Below are 6,557 nucleotides of genomic sequence, written 5' to 3' on the forward strand. Positions count from 1 at the left end.
TCGATTGTCTCAATAACTGTGCAAGGTTACTTTGAATAAGAATGTTACAGGTGGATCAATTATTTAATTCTACCAAGATTTTAAACCATGAGTGAGATGTACGACCACCTGGTACAACCAAGGCAGCAAGGCCACATAATGTTGTTGCCAGTGCTATATCCCGCCAGTGTGCACACCTTTGTAAGCAAACATTTATACAGAAAAGTCTTCCCATATCCACTAAGACCATCCAAAAAGAATATATTCCCAGTATTTGCATCAACATCTATAACTACACTAAAGGCAATTCTTTGTCCCTCATTCAACATTCTCTCCATGGATTCAAAAACCCTACGTTCTTTCGATGTGTTGTATGCATATTTGTTTTGCAAAAGGGGGTTAGCATACAGTTGAAAGTTTGGTTGATGAGGTTCAAGAAACCCATCAAAATCAGAGATTCTTTGCCCTATATGGTGTAAAAGGTCTTGCAAATTAAACAAAGCCATGTTAGATACCTCATGCTGTAAAACACCAAGAGAGGCATGCAGTGTTTTAGCTACAATCTATACATGATATCCTCTACCATTGGTACAAAAAATGTTTCCCATAGATGGCTAGGCCAAGCTAGCTCACAAAAGACCATAATTCCAACAAACAAAGTATGGAGTTGAGCACTGGTTTGCACAGAGGTATCTTCTTCCAAGCATACAACATACTCATCATCAATCTCCAACATATCCCTTGCAATGCAAGCATCCCTAAAAGTATCATAAATCACATTATCAACAGTATACAGATCTTTAAAAAAAGTACACCCCCAACACTCTATTAAAAGCATTTGCAAATAGTAGAGCTCACCATAGGTAGGCGCCACAAAGTACATCCAACCTCTATATTCCCACGCTTCCTCTTAGTCCACATCTTATGTTGTGCATTCCACACCCAATACACCGAAAAGTCCTGATAGCAAATATTCCTAGCCTCTGGATGAATGTGATTGCACACAAACAATTTAGTAAGAGTAGTTTTCTGGAGGTCTTCATTATGCATAACATCTTGTATACTATCTGTATCTCCAAATGCCACATAATTTTCACTAGGAAGTGCACCTGTAAATGCTATATATCAGGCTTTTCATCATACAATGTGTAATCATAAATCTGCCAACATGCCTCAGAGGCAAAAACATATCGTGCATCCAAATAACTTTAAATCTCATCCACCTCATGAACATTACCATCATTCCATGCTGAATCAACCTTGATAGAAAATCTAACGATTGCACGATCATGCCCCTTGTACACATACTTATACAAACACTTAATAGCCGCTACCATTGAGCACACCTCCATATTTATGTGTGAATTGTATTTCTTACTCAAGTAAGGATTATATGGAATAACCCATTGATTATCAATAACATTACCATTTATGATCACAGAGTTTCCATCATCTTGTCTTGATAGATGGGATATAGCTAGAACTATCAACCATTGTCATGCCCAGTAATTTTTGCAGCAGGTAGTCTTTAGTACATCTACCATTTTCCATGCAAGGACTCTTGGGATTCAATCATACACAAGGGCCATGAATGTTGCATTCTAAAATTGTCTCAAATAAGGCTGGAAACTTAACTCTATCCAACAACTCAACACAAACCAGTCTATCATAATGACATGCTTTAGAAGGCTTTAAAATTTGCTCTAAATTTAGCAAAGTATGAGAATGTGGTAACCCCCTCTTGTGGAATTCAATCACAGTAACATAGCCCGCAACATTATAAGCACTTTGTCCAGGCAACAAAGCATTAATTGTCTCCAACCATTTTGGATTTCATGTCATTGTTATAAAAAGGTTAGGTTTTTCCTTGAATTACACTATCGACATGGCATCCTGATATAATTGATACATGTGCCTTGGCCCACCCATGAATGATGATGGTAAAACTATCCTCTTGCCAACAAAGGCACCAACAATTTGCATTGGCCCATTATTGTTTGCCCCCACCATGTCTGCTAGGCCTTTATAGGCCTCCGATAGCAACATTGACTAATCCTGGCAACACCAAGTTAACCTGCACTACTCTATACTACAATAAGCATCAACAAGAAATTGTTGCAATAGTTGACCACCACAAAATATGCACACCTCAATATCTTTATGCACCTGAAGACGGAATGCATAAAATTGCATTTGGGTAACACAATTTTTATTAGACAATTCATATACATTAATAGGAACACTGAGATTACTATAGGGAACCTTTACATGCCAACCATTGTCTCCCATAGGAAAAAGGAGGGCATATAGCATTGGTATATATGCTCTACGCAAGTTTGAAATAGCAACACATTGACTACCTTGAGTGTAAACATGAATATCTCGATGATCAAGAGTATTCTTGTCACTCTGCCTTGGCATGATAGTTTGAATCTCAGTTGCTGTAGAAGTAGAGTATTGTTTGCTAATTCTTTGAATACCAAAAATACTCATTCTTAGTTCTTGCATATGATTATTTTGCAATTTCATACCCACAAACTTAAAAGCCAATGCATATATGTTGTGTCGATGCATCATACACTGAAGCTCCCCTAGCAAATTTGGTAATAAATCATGCATAATCCCCAACCAATTAAACAACTTGTGCTCAATATCATAAACATGGAGTTATGCAAATATTGGCCTTTCTCGATATTGCACATCAGGAAAGCAAAGGACCTGTACGGTGATAAAAAGAGCCATGCACTCTAAAGATGTAACCATTCTCAACAACAGGCAGCTCGTCAACATTAGCTCCGAGTGATACAAATGCAAGGGCACTATTGTATGCTTGTGTGTTATTTTTAAATATCCTACTCTAAGGGTGCATACATGCAACAAATTGTGCAATGGCTATGGTGGACATTGCAATGGTGGCAACATTACTTTTCCATTTCAACAGCAATGCTTTCTAAACAAAATCAACCCTTGCTCCCAAGTCTCACATCTTCATAACTTAGCTAACACCTCTCACATATTTTAGAAAGACTCCCCATGGAATGCACATTTGACTCTTGAAATAGCAATATCATTGTTGTTGGATTAACATCCATTGTAGGCAAAGCATGTAAAATGAAGCACAATTCACCATTTTGGGGATAAAAAATAGCAATATTATCAACACGTGACTCATTAACTATGGAATTTTCTACATTGTGGTGATTCCCAGCATCACAACCATTTGTTGATGTTAAAATGTTAGGCACAACATGATCAATATGCATCATAGTCAAATCTATATCAACATGTTGTTCAAGTGGCTCATTATCTCCATTTGCAATTTCAACATGGTGAGACACACTTTCACAAAGCACTCCATTATAATTTTCCCCATTTTGGTAGTTAGACATCGAAACATTATTAACATGTGGCTCGATAATCACATGATTAAGACCATTGCAACCGCCTGTTGATGGCAAAGCATTTATCAAATCCACACCAAATTGTCATCGTGCTACTTCATTATTGCCACTTGCAATCTCCGCGTGAAAATGCATACTCTAAACATTATCCATCCTTTGGTGACATCCCCTAATGGTTCTATCATGACTTGAAATCCCTCTCTAGGAGTTAAATATCAGAACACTATTAACACGCGACTCACTAATCTCATGATTCTCTACATCCATGTGATGTTAGGCACTACAACCAACCGATGATGGCAAAGCATTAGCAAAGTCTATACCAAGCTGTCGTTGGCCTAGTTCATGATGACCACTTGAAATCTCTTGATGAAAAAGTAGGTTTTCAACATCCCTATGAATGGGTCTTCTATGATCTAAAATCCCTTTTCAAGCCCTGAGCCTAGCAATCTACCGTTGCTCATACCTTGTGGAGGTAAGCACACCCCTACAAACGCACAACACATAGTCATTGCCAGTTGCTCAATGCAAACATCCCATATTGATTGGTTGGCCATAGAATCTGTTATCAACACATTCCATCAAAGGCATGGCTCAACATATATGTACAAACACATTAAACATTAAATATTAAATATCAAGATGCGTAATACCAAGTCAATATATTTGAGTCAATACTTGTAGCCCAATCAATATATCTGACTACAAAGATGTTGAGCTCACCCATGAGAGAGAGAGAGAGAGAGAGAGAGAGAGAGAGAGTGAGTGTGTGTGTGTGTGTGTTTTTGTGAGATGGAGAATTTAGTTATAAGCATATGCACAATTGATCCGTTCGAACAAACAAAGAAAACAAAGTAAATATGAAACCACATAAATGGTTATCAACACAGGCTCATGGTCATCTCCATGCCCCTAGAACGATGCCCACATATCATTCACCAATAGATTCCTTAACCTGCTTGTCTCAGAAATAATTGCCGAAATTGTCCTTACTTCACCACCCAAATTAATCAATACTTGTTGAAGAACACTTTGTGTGTGCTTTGTCTCACACACAACACCATACAAACCTTTAGCATGTTCTTATAACTCCATTGAGTACATGGCAAGTGCATGATCAACACGCGTGTATAAACCCGTCTACATTTCCATCAACTCATTCATCTTAGCCTCAAGGTTTTTAAAGTCCAAGGAACTTGAAGTAGTCCTCACATTTCTCCAAATCTGTGCAGTTCTTGTACATTTAGCAACATTTTGTGTGTTCATTCTATTAGAGCTCATACATTGGTTGCAATGAACTATATAAATGATCATCTCCAAAAATATATATAGCACTTTGATGCAAGCACAATTAAAGCAACTATCTTCTAGACCCATGCAAATGGCTCCAAGCTGGCAAGCATTGAAGAGATGATGTTGTCACTGTTTTGTTTAATTCTAGTGAATCCACTACATTCGATGAAGTTGAAGTACTACGTCAAGAATATCTCCCATGGCTTCTCTTTGTTCCATGACCACACCAAATTTTAAAGAGAATATAAAAGTCACAACAAATAAATCTCAAAGATATTCAATACATAAGTGAGAGACACATTCGCAACTGCAAACGCTAAATGCATGAAAGAATGCATGTATGGCTATGCATGGCACTCACTAAAATCCAACCAAGCATTGGCTAAAGGCCCTACCAATGGATGTTCATTCATCTACATCTGCACATTCTTGAGAGAAAAGAACATGTCCTACACATGAAGGTGTTCCGAGTCTCAAAATACCTATTGGTGCTAGTCCCACGGGACTATATTTTGAGATGACTTACTTACCAACTCACAATAATGAAAACAAAACCTACTAACCTAACTACCCAATCAACCAACACACACACACAGAGAGAGAGAGAGAGAGAGAGAGAGAGAGAGAGAGAGAGAAGAAGAAGAAGAAAAAGAAGAAGAAGAATGAAAACACCAAGAAGAATGAGAGAGAGAGGGAGAGAGAGAGAGAGACGAAGAAGAAGAAGAATGAAAACACCAAGAAGAATGAGAGAGAGAGAGAGAGAGAGAGAGAGAGAGAGAGAGAGAGAGAGAGAGATGTACCCTAATTGCAAAACCAAACTATTCAAAGCATCCCAACATGTCTAAGCTTCAACCATTCTATGTATCTAATCTAATCTAAGTTATGAAAGCACTTTAGTACAATTATATAGTAATCAAGAGAGAGAGACAGAGAGAAAGAGGGACTATTAAAATGGCTTAAAAATAGTTTTATAATTTGCAAGAGATAAACAATGTATTTCAAATTGGAGATTTACATCAAACAACTCATTTAAGAAGTCTTATAGGGATTACATATACCAAGCAAACCATGGTAAAGAAGCATGGATTAACATTGCCAAAAACCTATTATGATAAACTTTCAAAGAAGCAAGCTGCATACAAGGGCGATGTTCTCCAACACAAGAAGATGAGCCTGCATGGCGATTCATATGCATTAACATTGTTGAAATCTATTAAGATAAACTTTCAAAGAAGTAAGTTACACATCAATAGCAATGTTCTTCGATGCAACCAAGCTCTCGTTCTTGCAAGCAATTAACTCACATGCTCCATCCTTTACATGGCCCACACTATTAAGAAGGTCTTTCAACTTCTCTTCTTGATCATCTAAAAATTCAACACACAACTACCAATTTTTCTAGATATGTTCATAAATGTCACCTATATAACCCATGATATCTTCTAACTCACCCTGTATCGTTACCGCATCAACAAGGTGCCCTTCATATTTCTCTTTCAACATTTTCTCAATCCTCTATCGGTCACCAATGTTCTCACAAAGAGAAATCAAAGCTTTTTTATGCCAAAATAGTGTCTTCACTTGCTTTTCAATCCCATCCAAGCAACAAATCAACCTCAAGAAACCAACGGAACTATCATGCTCTCCAATATGCTTGAGTGCATGACGAATTTCCTTCTTCCTTGTGTCCTCCTTCATTTTACATACATTCATTTGCATGTTAGGAGTGCACTGTATAATATCTTCTACAAACCTATTCTTGTTTGCTGCAGAAGCCTCCAATACTAGACAAAAAACACGTGTTAACCTTGAGGGTTATATAAAATATTCTCAAATTTTAGAAATAGCGAAAACTCCTAAATCTAATACCAGCAAGTTTCAACT

This window comes from Lygodium microphyllum, chromosome 26 (assembly GCF_053477565.2).
Source record: "Lygodium microphyllum isolate KBCC chromosome 26, Lygodium_microphyllum_v1.1.10, whole genome shotgun sequence".
In the NCBI taxonomy this organism is placed as follows: Eukaryota; Viridiplantae; Streptophyta; class Polypodiopsida; order Schizaeales; family Lygodiaceae; genus Lygodium; species Lygodium microphyllum.